The sequence below is a fragment of the Vicugna pacos genome, chromosome 9 (genome assembly GCF_048564905.1).
Source record: "Vicugna pacos chromosome 9, VicPac4, whole genome shotgun sequence".
Classification (NCBI taxonomy): Eukaryota; Metazoa; Chordata; class Mammalia; order Artiodactyla; family Camelidae; genus Vicugna; species Vicugna pacos.
The window spans coordinates 9499287-9517190 of NC_132995.1; the positions used below are offsets into that span (position 1 = coordinate 9499287).

Sequence of the window (17904 nt, forward strand, 5' to 3'; positions counted from 1 at the left end):
CTGAGCGTTTCCTGGCAACACCTCCGCTTCGTCCAGTCTCGGGTTCCAGCCGTGGGCTGGAAAGTCACCACCAAGTGGTCACCCTTCTCTAGCACTGAGTTGATGGCTGTGGTGGGTGGGGAGCAGGCTAGGGTGGAGTCCGTGGAGAAGAGGCTCTGAGATTTCACTCCCCTCTCTCTCTCTGCTCCCACTCCCAGCCCCTCCAGACCTGGAGAATGGTGAAGATGGAGGGTGGGGCAGGCTTGTCCTGCCTCTGTAACCGCAAGTCAGAGGAGAGGACCGACCAAAGATCGTCAGGTAGGCGGTGCTGGCCTCTTGGCTTTGCTCCAGACTCTGTGACTATTGCTCTGAGCCTCAGTAAAATGGGGGTGTTAATAATAGTGCCTGCCCTAGAGTCAGAGGGACCCATGGACATCAGGTTCCCAGCAAAGTGCCTGGCATATAGTAGGTGCTCAATAAATGAACATAGCTATTAAAATAATGCAAATTATTATTGATAGCCGGGGTGTCTTGGAGTCATATTCAGAAGCCCCTTGCTCATACTGTATCCTGAATTTGGGATTTTGGAAGGGTAAGGCACAAAAGTTCATTTCTCACATCCTTTTGATCCTCTAGACCCATTCTTTCCTTCTCTAATTAATAATTTTATTGCTTAAACTATAACTGGTGTTCACTGTACACCTGCTGTGTGCCAGGCACAACAATAGCCTTTTACAGTTGCCTGATTGAATCCTCATAGGAGTCTTGAGGGGCTGGTATGATCATCCTCATAGGATTCTTGAGGGGCTGGTATGATCATCCTCATTTTCCAGTGGTGCGTGGAGGCTGAGTAATTCACCTGACATCTCTCAGCGATTCACCGTGCCTTTTGTCAGTTCTTGGATCAAGCCACCTCAGGGGCTTAGCACTTGCTCTTCTTAGAGGTTTACCCCTGTCATCTCATGGCTGACTGCATCTCATTATTCCAGCCTCAAATCATGTATCAGCTCCTTAAAAAGGCCTTCCCTAACACCTACTGTAAGTCAGGCCCCAGCTTCTTGCTAGCAAGACACACTGTTTAATTTTCTTTACAATATTTATTACTCTCTGAGACTATTTATTTCTTTGTTTGGTTGTTTATTTACCTGTCTCTACTCCCCTACACCCACCTCCTGAACCAGAATGTCAGATCCAGGAGGGAAGGGATTTTTGTCTGGCTCACCACCGTGTCTCCAGTGTCTAGAACAGTACCTAGCACATTATGGGTGAAAAAATTTCCTTTAGGGGATGCATGAAAGAATGAGTAAGTGGGTGAGCATAATATGAGTGTTGGAATTTGAACTCAGAAGTTCATGCTTTTCTCTGCCGGAGATGCCCAGGTTCTACCCCACCCTGGGGCAAAGTTTCCCCCACGAGTCTCTAAAGCAGTCATCATCAAGTGACTTGGTTATGTCTTTATTAACATTAGCCGTACTGCCTCTTTTATGATTTTTCTGAAGGCCTCTGTTAGGGGACTCGGTAGGCCAGGGGATGACCAAAGGATGATAAGCAAATACTTGCAACATCATTAATAACCATCTGTCGATGAGGACTGTAGTTTCCGCTCCACCAGCATTCACTCTCTTGTATCTGGGTAACACCAGGTCTGGCCAATCAGAGCACTTCATCCTCCAACCACAATGATTGGGTAGAGACTGGACATGTGATCCAAGCCTGGCCAATGAGAGCATTTCAATCCCATGCCGCGGTGATGTCTTGAGAGTTGGGCACATGACCTAAAGCAGGCCGAGGAGGAGCAAAATGAGGATTTTTATTGGAGCTCTGGAGAAAACAGCATTTCTTTCTGCTGTTCTTGCTAAAGTTGAAAGGATACAACTGTGGATACAATCATGGGTAGAGACGCTGCTTCAGAGTGAGGCCAACCTTAGGAAAGCATAGCTGGTAGATGGACAGAAATTTCTGACGCCATCATTTAAACACCTAGATCCAGCTGTGCCTAAAGTTGGTGTGGTGCTAATCCTTCATATTTTTCATATTTTTTATTTAATTATTTTTAATGGCGGTACTGGGGATTGGACTGAGGACCTCAAGCATGCTAAGCATGTGCTCTACCACTGAGCTAACTATACACACCTCCCTCCTTCATATTTTGTTTTATGTGAGTCTATATATATTCTCACTGATCTTCCTAGAACAGTTTGATTTGGAATTCAGTTACTTGCCTCCAAAAGAACTTTGAAAGGAAAAGTGAAAAATAGAGTTTTGAGAGCATATGACTGGGGATCTAGCAGAGACTGAGGATGGGGAGGGGAAGCCCCTTGCGGAGGCGATGGTTACACTGACCCTGGGGGAGAAGGAGAATTTAGCAGGTCAGTGGTTCACAAGCTTCAGTCTTTCTCATACCACATCATAAATCCTTCCATATGCACACCCACATCCATTTTAATTTGTTTACTCAATAGTTTTCTTTAAAATGACTGAACTAAAATAAGCTCAAGTCAGTTTTAAAATATTAACGCCCCCAAATTATATACTAATATACTAATTACATTCATGCAGATGAAAATAAAACATTTCTGTCCACATGACTGAGGAAATTTTTGGTGTATCACCAAAAGAGCATGAGACCCAGTCTGTTACATAATGATGTGAAGATACTTAACATTACTGAACTGCACCTTAAAAATGGTTAAGATGGTAAATTTTATATTATGAGAGTTTGTAAAACACAATTAAATTTTTTAAAATTTGTTTTTTAAAAAAATAGAAGAGGGCCAGGAGCAATCAGGTACGTAGCTTGATTTTACAGTCCAACCAAAGTAGGATGCAATTTAAATAAACCCTTTCTTACATTCCAAGAAATAGCTAAATTACTTACATAGAAATCATGACAAACCATCACTGAGTCCATAGTTAACTTGGGGAAGGGATTGACTACTTAAATAGGAAGAAAGAAGGCAAATGGCAAATGTGACATCTTAATAAGTCACTTCTCTTTTATTAGGGTCAGATAGCTTAGTCCACCATCACTAGTGATGTCATGTGAATATTATGTAGCTCCTAATATGTTGTGATAAGAAGGGCACTTCACCTCTATGGTATTTTCCTCCCCAAACTCATAGCCCCTGTCTGAGTATTTGTAATTTAAGTTATTGTCATTTTGAATCTGTTACACACAGACAAATTTTAAGCCATTCAGTTTGGAGGCAGCAGAAAGTAGGGGAAGGTGATGGCAAACCCAATGGACCACAGGACCTGGCCATGTTTCCTGCTATTGTTTATTGTTCAGATAATAAAGCCATCGTGGTACCCTCCCTTTTGCTTACTCCTGCATCTCTTTCTCTCTCTCAGTTGTTTCTGCCTGCAGGCCAGGATGAGGGGTGATGTTCATTGAGATCTTAAAGCTCCACCCAAATGCTGGTAGAAAAGTAGGTGTAAAGAAACCAGAGGTTATCTGGATCTTCTTCTGCAAATCAGGCCCTCCCTAAGCAGGGAAAGACCAGGTATGGGTTTCCCCCTGGATATAGGAAGCTGAAAAGAAAATGTCCCAGGGATTTTAAATTGTGGATTCATTTGCTCACCATCCGAGCCTTCCTTCTTCTGGCGTGCCTTCATATAGCTAAAACTACACTTCCTTACATCCCTTGAAACCAGGGTTCTGCCAATCTGACCCACTTGCATGAGATTTGGAAAGAGAAAGTGGAACATAGATTCTGCTTACGATGCTTTTGCCACATATTTTGGAAAGCACAGTCACGAACAGGCTGGTGGGTTTTTTGGTTGGTTTTTTTTTTTTGGTTGGTTTTTTTTTTTCTGAGACACTGCTAGTGACTGGCTTCATGCATTTTGAGAGGTTCTTCTCTTTCTGAATCCAGCAAGCGTGATGTGGTTCTGGAGCACAGGCCTGTTAGTTTTTTTGTTTTGTTTTGTTTTGTTTTTAACAAATTGAAGGTTTGTGGCAACCCTGTGTTGAACAAGTCTATCAGCGAGCGCAATTTTTCCATTTGCTCACTTCGTCTCTGTGTCACATTTTGGTAATTCTTGCAGTATTTCAACCTTTATCATTATGATTATATTTGTTATGGTGATTTGTGATTAGTGATCTTTGATGTTGCTACTACAACTCGCTGAAGGCTCAGATGATGGTTAGCATTTTTTAGTAATAAAGTATTTTCAAATTAAGGTATGTGCATTTTTTAGACATAATGCTATTGCACGTTTAATAGACTACAACTTTTATACGCACTGGGAAGCCAAGAAATTCCTGTGACTTGCTTTGTTATGATATTTGCTTTATTGCAATGGTCTAGAGCTGAACCAGTAATATCTTGAGGTATGCCTGTAGCTGCAGTTTTTTGATTCCCCACCTTTCAGTGATGGTGGAGGGAGCATCTCCCCTGGTGGGTCAGTTCTGCAGCCTCAGTTCTTCAGCTTGTGGGGTCTGGTGGCATCAGCATTCTTTACCTTTTCCATCAGAGGATACCTAATTGTCTACCCCTGGCGTGGGTCTGTCCCTTTCAGTCTCTCACAATTTAATCAATCCAATCCTAAATCAAATCAGATGCACAAGAATGTCACACACCAGACCCATCCTCCCAACATTTAGAAAACACAAGTGCAATAGCACCTCCCAAGTGAAAGCAGTTTTCTTGCCTTGCTGTTTTCAGCCATGGCCCATACAGCAAAAGGAGGTAAACAATTTAAACGATACAACACTGTTTGTTTAAATAAAAAGGATCGAGCAGAATCACAGGTGTTCTTTTTAGCTCCATGAGGATGGAAGAAGAGAGAAGTGACAATGAAAACTGAAGTCTTGGCACTTTTCAGGAAAAGGGAGCATCATTGTGGATCTTATTACCTGAGGCAACAGATTATTATTAAGACAACCAGTCTAGATTTGGGAAGTATTATGGACTAAATTGTGTCCCCCTCAAATTCATACATTGAGCCCCTAAACCCCAGTGTGACTGTATTGGAGACAGTCCTTTAAAGAGGTAATTAAGTTTAAATGAGGTCATAATGGTGGAGCCCTAATCCAATTGATTCAGTGATCTTATAGGAAGAGGAAGAGACACCAGAGATGCTCGTGCACACAGGGAAAGGTCAGCTGAGAACACAGCAAGATGTTACCCATCTGCAAGCTGGAGAGACCTCAGGAGAAACCAACTCTGCTAGCACCTTGACCTTGGACTTCCAGCTTCCAGAACTATGAGAAAAAACTTTGTTGTTTAAGCCACCTTGCCTGTGGTATTTTGTTAGGGCGGCCTTAGCAAACTAACACAGCAGGTTAATGGGGGCTCTCAAAGGATGCAGCAACCTCAATTTTTGAAGTCTGGGTGTCTTATAAGACTCCTTTGTTTGTAACATTTGTAAAAAGAGTCTGCTTTTCAGAAGCTGCAGGAGAAGAGAGAACATTTTCTTTCTTGTTGCTGAGATTTTTGTTACCAGTTAGAACAGCCTAGAGTTCCAAGACCAAGTCTTGCAATCACATTTCTTTTTAGTGTTGAGAGGAGAACAAAGAAGCAGCTTCAACATGGTCAAAACTTTTATAATGTAAAAGGAAATGGGAATAATAGAATTATCAATAGAACATGAGGCATGCAACATTTTGCACCCATTCAAAATAAAGAAATGACATAGGAGAGAAAAGTAAAAATTTTAGTTCGAGCTGTTCCAGGATGGCTGTGAAAGGCCAGTCTTTTGGACTCAATGACCTGTCACTTTAAGCTGTATCCTAACTCGAGGTTAGCAGTGACATTCAGCTATCTCAAATCTCAGAAAAAACCTGCCTCTGCACAATCGCCTCACCTCTCAGGGAGTTGCATTTGAAAATCTCTTGTATTCTCACAAAGTTGAGAAGTCTACAATGGTTACAACTCCAGTCTTCAGGTCTTACTTGGGCGGGGGGCGGGTGGCACTGTGTTCTTTCCCATAATGTTCATCTCGTATTTTAAAACCTTTTAATGGACATTCCTTCTTGCCCTCTGTCTCCCTGCTCCTTATCCCATCCTATACTTAACTGAGCCTGGACTATGATCAGGTAAGAAAACCAGCCTCCAAAATATCATGCTTTTGGCTGCAAAAAAAAAAAAAAGATAACCCAACTTAAAATAGTTTAAAACTCTGACATATATGATCCTATGCAGCAGGGATTCCAATGATAGGGCAGTTCTGGGTTGGTTAACACAGTGTCTCGGAGATAACACTGAAGACCCAGGTTCTGCATCTCCGTTCCCGGCCCTTAGCAGGTTGAACTCCAGGGCCGAGTCCCTCCCCAGTCCAAAATGATCACCATATGGGCCAACAACAGCTTCTGAAAGCAGAAGCCAGGACCAGCTAGTTCTCTTCAAGAGCCAATAAAATCTTTCCCATCAGCCCCCCACAGACTTCCTCTCACTTGGCATTGGCCAGAACCAGGTCAGATGCCTATTGCTGGGAATGGGAGCATCATGATTGGCTCAGCCTTTGGCCAATCAGGACTTGTCTTTTCTGGAGCGCTCTAAGTAGAATTCCACAAAAAATGCATTTCCCATTGGGAAAAAAAGTGGTTTCATGGTTAAAGAAATTTGGGGATTAAAAAAAGCAAAAAGAAATATTTAAAATTAATTTAAATAATATATTTTATTTAACCCAGTAATCCATAAAGTTGTTATTTCAATATATATTCAATAGAAAATATAACTAATGAGATACTTTACATTCTTTTTTTTGGTACTAAATCCTCCAAATCCAGTGTGTATTTTACACTTGGAGCACATCTCAAAGCAGACCACCTGCGTTTCAGGTGCTCACTAGCCACACATGGCTAGTGGCCACTGTAGTGGACAGTTGTGTGTTCTGAGGTGTGCAAGGTAAAGCAGAATCAGAGAGGTTGGGAGCCTGGCTCAAGGGCACACAGCAAGGCCCAGCTCTGTATTCTTTTCAGCCCCTAGTTTTCCCTGGGAGCAGGACCCAACCCACAGCACATTCTAAGCCAATTGCTCTCAAGTTCTAGAGAATTCTAGAGCATTCGAGAATCACCTGGGGAGCTCGTTGAAATGAGGATCCCAATCCCTCCCCAGCCCTACAGCATCAGAACCTCTGGGGTAGAAGCCAGGAATCTGCATTAACAAACTCCTGTGACTCTGATGCACATCTGCAGGGCGCACCTGGAAGACTGCTGCTGCCAGATGTTTTGGAATTGCTTATCAAAATTCTAGTGCCCAAGCTCTACCCCAAACCAAGCAAATCATAATCTCTAAAGGCAGACCAGGATAGCAATATACTTTAAAAATTTACTTTATCGTATTATAATATACATCCATTAAAATGTACTTGTTTTAAGTGGAAATTTTGACATATTTGACCCACGTAATCACCACTACAGTCAAGATACAGAACTGTTAAAGTATAGTTGATTTACAATGTTGTGTTAGTTTCTGGTGTACAGAATAGTGATTCAGTTATACATATATTCTTTTTCATATTCTTTATCATTATAAGTTATTACAAGATATTGAATATAGTTCCCTGTGCAAAAGTTGAATAGGGCCTTGTTGTTTATCTATTTTGTATATAATAGTAGTAAGATACAGAACATTTTCATGACTCTGAAAGATTCCTTTGTGCCTCTTTGCAGTTAATCTCGCACCCCAGGAAACTGCTGATTGGTCTTTTTTTTTTTTCCCCAAAGATTAGATTTGTCTTTCTTAGCATTTCTTATCAGTAGAATCACACTGAATACACTCTTTTAAGTACATTTTGAGCATCCATTTCACTCAGGACAATGGTTTTGAAATTCAACGACGTGCTTGCATGTCTCGGTATTTCATCCCTTTTTATTGCCAATTAGAGTTGACCCTTGAACAGCATGGGTTTGAACTGCATGGGTCCACTTCTACGTGGATTTTTTCAATAAATATACAAGAATATATGTATAGAACGTCGCATGCCATTCTTATTTTGAAGTGCCTATCCTTAAACATAGGCATAAGGTGAATGATACTTAATATAAAATCAATGTGTTAGTTTTCTTACTGTTTTATGACTTTGCTTTCAAAGAATTGCATTACTGTGGAGTATGCCCTCCTCCTCCCTCCCTTCCCGCCCCGCCTCAACCCATAATTGGAGAAACTGTGTGTCAGTCTATACTCAAAGGTACGTGCTTTTTTTTTAAAATGTGACGTTTCCAATACTGTATAGATTTGTATGCCATAAAAATTTATAGGCCAGGCTACCATGACTCAATTATACTGGTTGCACTAGGCTACCTACCATAAAGCAGTCTTATTACTGCTTCTTCATTATCAGTGCATGGGTTGTTGTGGTTGTAAACAAGAAAGAATTTGTTTTGCACGTTATCTTTTCATTTTTGATGTTGAGTGTTGGTAATACGTATATAACATCTGCAGTGTTTTGTATCACGTATTTGGGTAGGTACTGACAGATGGTTCGTCTTGTAAATAGTGCAAACTTACGTACTGATAAATACAGGACAGTATTGTAAAAGGATTTTTTTCTCTCTTCTGATTTTCTTACTAACATTTTCTTTAGCTTACTTTATTGTAAGAATACAGTATATAATACATCTAATGTAGAGAATATGTGTTGGTCAAACTGTTTATCAGTAAGGCTTCCAGTCAACAGTAGGCTCTTAGTAGTTAAGTTTTGGGGGAGCCAAAGTTATATGTGGAGTTTCGACTGTACAGGGGGTCTGTGCCCCTAGTCCCCACGTTGTTTGAGGGGCAACTGTATTCCATTGTGCAGATGTACAGTGTACAGCTCACTTATCCCCTCACCAGTATTTGAAAGTCTCCCCAGGTATTTCCAATGGATGAACAATATTGAGAAGCCTTCCTTTGAGCTTCGGACTTTTAATATATAAGCCTACAATCCTGTAAATTCGTGGTCTTCTAAATGTGATCCTGCCAACTTCACCTACTGAGTGTGGGAGGGACAGAGATGAGTGATGGGATCACGCCGTGCCTTCCACAGGGTGATTCTCCCAGCCATGTGCCTGCCTGGTGATTTGGAGATCCCAATGAGAAGGCTACAGCCATGTCTTTGCCCCTGCTGTTCCCTTAGCCTGAAGCACCCTTCCCACTTTCTCCAAGTGTCTAAAGGATACAGACTGGTTGCTGCTCTCAGCGTCCAATTCCTCCCCCTGGATTGCTGGTCAGAACCCTAACAAGTATGGCCAAGGGACTAGTTAGTTCAGATAGTTCAGGATGTGCTGCCTGGGTCAGGGTGCCCTCTGCTCTTCTCTCAGCGGCTCAGAGCCCTCCTGCAGCTGGTCTCCCTATCCCTCCAGCTCCAGTCCATCCTCCACTTGCCACCAAATTCTTGTTGCTTGGCTGTGACCCTGTCACTTGGGCTGTAAGAGGAGTTATTATTCCACCCCCTCCTGCCCCACCTTGCTGTGCTCTTCTCTTGAAGCTGATGCCAGTGGGGTAAGGATACACCCCCTCAATCTGGTTCTTATGTCCCTTCTTCTTACCCCATGAGGATGTGGACCAAGATGCCACTGCCTTGCGTAACTCTGTTGGATGTGCTCCGGGTGAATGGTGCCTCCTGGTGGTGGAGGTGTGTATGTTGGGTGAGAACAATGGTATGATGGGTGTTTGTCCAGACACGGGTAGGGGGTTGGGTCTTCCATCTCTGGGGGTTACAGGAGTCCAGGGCCCCACTCCATTTACAGCTTCTGGGAACCACAGGAAATCACTCACTGTGGCTGCCTCATGGGAAATTTGGGTTACTGATTAGCATCGGCTCCCAGCTGGGCAGGCAGGGACCTTGCCCTGGGTGAGGCTGGGATGGTTTCCTCTCTTGATAAGAAGGGACAGAGCTGGGCTCTAACAGGAGATCAACAGCTCCTTGGCCTTATGCCTGCTCCCCAGGCTACCACCTGCTCTAGGTGAGCTACATCCACTGGCCCACTGATGAGTTTCTTTTTGGTGCAACCAGTTCTCTGAACACCTGTCAGGAAACTTCTCAGTTTAGAGAGCCTGTAAACTGGCTGAAGGTTCAAGATGCCCTCCATCTCTGTAGAAGGATAAGATTTTGGAAGAGATTCCCCTGGTATCCATGCCCCTTTCTTCCTTGGTAATACAAACATTGATTTTTAAATGGACACGCTGGCCCACCAAAAATTGTATTGTCTATGTTCCCCTCAATTAAGTGTTGCCATGTGACTAGATTTTGGCCAATAGATAAATAGATGTGTTATCTGGGACTTCAGGGTTTGGCCTTAAAGAGCATTTTTTAAAAACCCCTTCTTTCTTTGCACTACTGACTGGAATGTGGATATGATGGCTGGAGCTCCAGCAGCCATCTTGGATCACAAGTTATATACTAAAGATGACAGAGCAATAATATGAAAGGAGGCTAAGTCCATGATTATGAAGCTGCCACATTAGCCCTGGATGCTCTGCCTCTAGATTCTGTTTATGTAAAAGCAAATTAAACTTTCAACTTATTTGGGTCATTTGATTTTGGGGTTTTCTGTTCCTTGCACCAGAACCTAGTCTTGACAAAATGCTCTCTCATGGAGGAGAAATCCAGGGTGCATCCTGTCAAGGCAGGAGTATTTCTTGAAATTCTTTTGGGTTTCCATGGCAGGAACCCAACTTGAAGTAGTTTAAGGAAAAAGGGAAATGTGCTGTAAGGGAATTTCAAGACAGTTGTGGAGATGTGTCTCTAGGACACCTAGAACCATAGGCTCAAACCCTCAAAGGGATTTCTTCCTCTCTTTTTCATATCTGCCTCCCTCTGTGCCCTGGGTTTGCTCTTATCTCTTCTTACAGCCTGGCTTTCTCCACAGAGGCCAGAACATAGCTACTCATAGTCCCCAAGCTCTCCTCTCACAGTTTTGGCCACTGAGAGGGAGACAGATTCCCTCAAGCTCCCCTGACTTAGAATCCACAGTGAGCACAGATGCAGTTCCTTATTTCAGCAGGGCCAGTGGTGTGCTGGAGGGGTGCTGACCCGAAGGCTCTGACCACTGGGAGGGTCCGAGCTTTCCCACCTCTCAGCCTCCCAAGCCACACCCACTGTGACTTCCAGGATTTATCTCCCCCAAACCCCATTCTGTTTTGCCAGTTTCCCTTGTCCTGATTGTCCCAACTGGAAAAATCACTCAGTCACTAAAATTGTTTTGGGTTTGGTAAATAAATTGAACAATGTGAGGAAATGTTGGTGACATAATATGGACTGAAATAAAAGGGTGATAAAACCTTTCTGAAATCACTGAGCTCAGATTCTCAGTAAGATTCCATGATCTGAATTGAAATAAGGGTGGAGGATGGAGCCTGACCTGTGGGCTGAGGGTGGGTGCCAGTCCTGCCTTCACCACCAGCCAGCTGTGAGCTCTCGATCTTTCTACCCACAGTTTCCCTACGTGTAAAAAGGCGGTAATGATAGAATCTACCTCTAGGGTCGTTAGGAATTAACAGTCCTTGGGCAGTGCCCCGTGGGCGGTGAGTGCTCAGTTCAGGAAGCTTCTGGGGCACAGCAGTCAAAGTATCAACACTTCCGCAGCATCATACCTGTCTTCTGGGTTCGAATCCCAGTCTCTCCACTTGCTGGTTGGTGGCTATGGCTTGAGCAAAGCACCTGTTTGCATCTCCATTTTTCCCCTTTGAGAGAAGGAAAGCGCATTGTGAGGGTGTGATGCCAGTCAGACAGTGTTAGTGCTTGCCGGATGTGAATTAGCAGGGTTCGTAGTGCCTCCACCCCTTCCAGTGGCTACTGGAGCCCACTCCTGCCAGCTGGGTTGAGCTGTTGAATATTCGGGAATACCCGCTAGTTGTTAAACTACTAGAAGCTTAAAATTGGCCATGGTGGGAGTATGTGCATCACAGAAATTGACAAGCATGACAAATCAGGGCTTTTACTCCACCAGAGAACTAGTTTACAAGCACACCATTGTCCCCTGCTCCGTGTTTCCCGAACATCCTTTTCTTGTGCCCACCTCCCTGCCGAGACCCTGAACAATCCATTCAGTTGTCTCCTGCAAGTTGCCATGTACAGACCCACAGGCTCCTCAAGCCCCATGCGGGAACTTGACTTTGTTACCTATCTCCACTCTGCCCTGCCCCCAGCACCTCCGTGGTGACTGCATCTCTGCTATTCACCTCGCCACCTTCAGCCCTTCCACGTTTTGGAGTCACCCCTAGCTCCTCTCTGTCTCTCACACCCCCATCCAATAGGTCACCAAGTCCTATTAGCTCTTCCTCCAGAATATTTCTCATTATCTCTGTTACCGAGTCCAAGCTCGTTCTGCTCCATGCACGACAGGCCAATAAATCGGGAGATGAGGTGTTGGGGCAAGGAATAACGACTTTATTCAGAAAGTGGGCAGACCGAGAAGATGGCAGACTAACCATCTTGATATTGATGGACGTTTAGGTTGCTTCCATGTCTTGGCTATTGTAAATAGTGCTGCCATGAACATTGGGGTGTGTGTATCTGTTTGAATTAGAGTTTCCTCTGGATATATGCCCAGGAGTGCATGCACAGTAAAGACTTTGAGCTGGATGGCCAGGGTGCAAATTCTAGTGTCACCAGTTGGCTTGTAAAATTACTAATATCTTCATCCTAAGGTTGATGTGAGAATAAAGTGACTTAATCCATAAAGCTCTTAAGACTGTGCCGGGCACACAGGAAGCACTCAGTAACTGTTCACATTCATTATTCAGGTTTAAGGCTGAGCTGGTCTGCAGACACCACCTCCACCCACCCAAGGGAGGCAGGCTTCTGGGTCCTGAACTTCTGCTTCTAAGTCCTGGGTGCCTTCTTCTCATGACTAGCTTACCTTAAATTCAGCCCCTCTGAAATGTGTTTGCATCTGTCAGAGTGCTGCAAAATTTCACAATACATTTAACGAACAGTGAAAACCAAATTTAATTTTTGTTGTAGAAAGAAAAGGTGCTTCAGCAAATTGCCTCAAGCGTCCACGAAGTCTTTGCCAAAGCGGGTCAAACAGAATGAGAGAGGCACAGGTGTGTAAATGAATCCTATCCTTCCCAAGAGGCTGCAGATTTAGGGGGGGAAAGGTTTATTGTAAACACAAAATTAAACCCAAGTGCCCTTCACATTGTTTTTTTTTAAAAGATAACTTCCCAGCGAGCCCTGCCAGCTGCCCCTGCTTCTGCCCTTTCCTGGGAGTTCTTTCCCGAGGGAGCTTCAAGGCTGGGGATCTCTTCAAACTGAGCGCCAGCGGAACACGTTTATCCACGTTTTCATCTAGGAGGGAGGCCCAGAGAGCTTTCTGCTGATTCTCCAAGGAATCTTTAAGCCTCCGCAGAAGACAAACAATCTCACTAAATTTGCCTCAACAATATGGTGTGAGACTCATACTAGTAGTTGCCTTTGGGGAGGAGGGTGGGCGTGGTGACTGGGAGGGGCGCAGGGCCGCCTCTGTCTCAGGCTCTAGCTCATGCCTACCTGGGTGCTGGCTTTGAGAAGCTGAGCTGTCTATTGAGGTCTGGCATACTTTCCTCTAAATGCATGAGAAAATTTTTGGAGTATGCTAAAGTCAATGTGGCAAAATGTTAATAATTTGTGAAATCTAGGTAAAGGGATATAGAGGTTCATTTAACTGCTCTTACTTTGTAGGTAGGTTTGTAGTTCTTCATAATTAAAAGCTGCGTAGGGTTACAAAGAAGCAAACACACAGGCACTAAAACTAGAACCAAAAAGCTTTCCCGAAGAGACAGGCAGGCGTCAGACCACGTTCTATACCCTTTTGTGTGTCTGTCTTGTTTCTGGCTCTCAGGCTCATTCACAAAACTTCCATCCTCCCCTTTCAGGAAATCATTAAATCTGTCCCCTTCCCCAATCATCACCACCTACATCCCCGCAAAGTCTTCCCAGCGCTGCCTGAGCCTGGGAGCTTCAGTTTCCTAGGGAGGAAAACCCAGTCATAGACTCCAGTCTCCATCCAGTTCCCAGCTCCGCCACTTTCTAGGTCTATGTGTTATCTGTTGCTGTGCAAACAAATTGCCCCCAAGTGTAATGGCTTAAATAAGATGCCTGAAGGAGGGGCATAGCTGGGTGTACCAGCCTGAGGGATCCTAAGCCAGAACTACCCCCACGGAGCCCTTCCTGCCTTCCTGACCCATAGATATTGAGAAAGAGAATAACGCAGTTGTTTCAAACTGCTCAAAGTTGGGGCAATTTGTTATGCAACACTAGTAACTGGGGCACTAAACTGGGACACCTTGAAACAGGAAGGAGTATGTCCTGGGACACAGTGCATGTTGTGAGAGGGTTCAGCCAGGTCTCAGAAGAGAAAGGAAACAGGCAGAGTCAGAATCTCATCAAAGCCCCCACGACCTTGTTTCTGTGTTTCTGCTTGCCTTTCTTCTCCTCTCCTACAGGTCGGCCTCACCTGTCTCTCGGCGACCAGCATGGGGAAAGGAGGCTGTCTCCAGCTCCTGTTTTCATATCCTCTCTTTAAGAGGCTGAGCCAGAATCTCTTGGTTTCAGTCCCCCATTTCCCGGGAAAGAGACTCTTGTCAGCCAGTGCCAGTCTGGTGTCTAGACTGGGATTTTGAAGTTGCACAAGGTGTGTTTGCCACTGCCCCAAGGGATGCTGGAATCCGGCCCCTCCTCTCCCTTCCAGGCTGGGCATCTGGTCCAAGGCTGGAGGGGCCCTGGGTGAGTTCGGGGTCCCCAGAAGCAACTCTTGTTTCAGATCCTCTTCAGTAATAAAAGGCCTTGAAGCCACCTTTTGTCCCAAGAGCTGTCTCAGATCAGTAATAAGAGAATGCTGTGCCGTTTTACCATGTGAAAACTCAGAATGGTACCAAGATTCTGGCTTCCTCCAGTGAAGATGGCTTCAGGATGGGAAGCTGAGGACGGAACAAAGTGGGTGGGAAATTCTCTATTTTCTCTGCTTGGGTGTCTGAGTCCCTCCCTCCCTCCTCACCCCCCCTCCCTCTTTAGGGCTGAGCCTTGGAGGCACCTGGAAAGTTCTCAATGGGCAGGTCCAGGTGGGGCAGGTCCTGGCGCTGCTCTTCTCCCCTCAGTGGGGACTTCTGTGGGCTGCAGCTGTACCCAGGCATCCGGCACCAGATGTGCAGGCATCTGTGTGCCTGTATCCATATTATAATCGCAAGGATAAGCAGCGTTCCAGGCACTCTTCTGAGCGCTTTACATGAGTGTCTCAGGCTGGGTTCTCTGGAAAGCAGACACCGAGACTGAGTTAACAGTGCAAGAGGCTTGGTTGGGAGACACACCTGTGACAGCAAAGGAGAGGGGGACATAGACTGCGTGTCAACCTGATGGAGTCCCAGCCACGCAGGGAGGATCTCCAGAGCCAAGATGGCCCTCCTGTCCGTATGTCCGTGCATTGTTCATCACAGCCCCAGCTGTAAATAACCCAAATGTCCACCACCAGGTGACTGGACAAATCATGGGCCCCCTACACAGTGGAAGACCACCCAGCCACGAAACAATGAGCTCTTGATCCACGCAGCAACTTGGATGAATCTCAGATGCATGAAGCTGAGCAGAAGAGTTTGGATACGAAAGACCACATGTCACCTGATTCCATTTCTATGAACTTTCTAGAAAAAGAGGCCTCAAAATGTCCAAGAATGGGTGGCACCAGCAGGCTTCAGGAAGTGGTGTCTGGGGCTTAAAACCAGAGAGTCGGACGCCCCCTGGTGGCTCATTTTCAGAGACATAAAGTCCAGGACCCGTGGCGACCATTTTCTCCCTTTGGTGGAGAGAGCTTGGGGGTGAGAGGGTAATTAATATTCATAACAACAATAAACATTATATGTAACATGTATTTTTATATGTTATATCCATACATAATATATATACATATGCACCAACAAACCCGAAGCCATGCTGTGGGCCAGGCAGGGTTCCCACAGGAAGCAAAGTTACTATTATCCCTCCAGGGCACGAGAACAAAACGAGGAAACGGAAGGTTGGAGAGGCCACATGACTGGAGGTCGCACAGCCTGTGAGTGGGATGTGAAGTGGGATTTGAACTTGGTCTGTCTGAGTTCAAGGAAATGGAACGACGCTGCTCTGAGGGTGTGGGGGCACTGGCCGCTTGGGTCCACGAGACCCAGTCCCATCCTGTCTTGGATTTGGAGGCAGCCTTCGGTCTTCTGACAACGAACCCCTCTCCACTTGAATGACTTCACACCGGGCTTTCCGTTGAGGCCCGCAGGGCATTGGCAGTGCGTCCATGTCCTCGGGGGCCCCACGCCCTGACTGGCTTTGTGTGCCTGTGGCTGGGGGCAGTTTGCTTCATTTAATATGGTGTCTGGTGGGAGTTTCCTGCTGAGACCCTCGGGAGTGGCTTGCCCCCCCTCTCATGTGGCCTCCTGGGGCCTCCTATGTTCACTGTCCTTTGATACCTAGTTCATGTCTCATGGCCAAGGGGGTGAGGTGAGTGTGACCCACAACACAAAAGTTCACGGCTGTCTTTGGGGATCCCGTCCCTCAGAAGGCTCAAGCAGCCTTGGCAGGCCCTAAGAGCTGGGGGGCTATGCCTTTGGCAACCCCAGCTGGATGTGACCACTCTCCTCCATGACTTCAGGATTCTTACTGAACCAAACTTGGGTCTGTTGACCTATGTGGTCTCCATCATTCCATCAGAGGAGTGACAAAGCATTTGCAGCCATTTTAATATCCTAACAACCTCATGCTGGACATATGTCATAATCTCCGCTTATCAGATGAGGAAATGGAGGCTCAGGGAGGTCTAGTCATTTGCCCAAGATCACTCAGCTAGAAAGCAGTGAGCCAGGATCCCAACCCAGAGCCCGTACGCCGAAGCATTGCCAGTTTGCTCTCTGAATCAGTGTGTTCAGAGCCCTCTGCTTCCACAAGCCAGGCTGTTGGCACCTCTTACTTTGTTTATTCCTTCCCTCCTAACCTGATCGGCCAGGTGCCGATCAAACATGATTCTGGTGTCAGTTCAGACCAACCTCAATTCCATGTGTATTTTTGGAGAACTCACACTACAGAATAAAGATGTAAGGGCTAATGGCATATAATGCAGAGAAGATCAATCACTGATTCCAGACAGCAGAGTAACTGAAGCAGACAGAACAAGAAGTGAAAATAAGCTTGATATCCTCTTGGTAGAGAGAAGAGGAGTGTGGAAGTAGGAAGCCCTAGGAACACATTAAAAAGACGACCTCACCTTTGGGGTGATCAAAACCACTCCTCCACCAGACTCGCCCCCCCAAATTGGACCCCACTATTACATTTTTTAAATATATATATATATTTTGAAGTATAGTCAGTTACAATGTTGTATCAGTTTCTGGTGTACAGCACAATGCTTCTGTCATACATGAACATACGTATATTCATATTCATATTGTTTTTCAGAATAAATTCCTTCATGATATTGAATATAGTTCCATGTGCTATACAGTATGAACTTGTTGTTAATCTATTTTATATACGTATTAGTTAGTATCTGTAAATCTCGAACTCTCAGTTTATCCCTTCCCACCCCCTTCCTCCCCTGGAACCATAGGTTTGCTTTCTGTGTCTGTAAGTCTGTTTCTGTTTTGTAAATAAGTTTATCTTTTTTTTTCAGAGTCCACATATAAGTGGTATCATGATATTTTTCTTTCTCTTTCTGGTTTACTTCACTTAGAATGACAATCTCCAGGTCCATCCATGTTGCTGCAAATGGCATTATTTTATTAATTTTTTAAACATTTTTTCTTGAGTTATAGTCATTTTACAATGTTGTGCCAAATTCCAGTGTAGAGCAGAATTTTTTAGTTATACATGAACATACATATATTCATTGTCACATTTTTTTTTGCTGTGAGCTACCACAAGATCTTGTATATATTTCCCTGTGCTATACAGTATAATCTTGTTTATCTAGTCTACATTTTGAAATCCAAGTCTGTCCCTTTCCACCCCCTACCTCCTTGGAAACCACAAGTTTGTATTCTA

The 17904-nt window shown here is 44.7% G+C and overlaps 1 long non-coding RNA gene across 1 annotated transcript; it reads left to right on the forward strand.

Annotated features, from left to right (window-relative positions):
- The first annotated feature begins 157 nt into the window (after positions 1-157).
- On the forward strand, positions 158-14556 carry LOC140698421 (uncharacterized). The gene is made up of 4 exons (XR_012076205.1): positions 158-297; positions 12874-12956; positions 13069-13299; positions 14337-14556. It is a non-coding gene; the product is annotated as an uncharacterized lncRNA (long non-coding RNA).
- The last annotated feature ends 3348 nt before the right edge of the window (positions 14557-17904 follow it).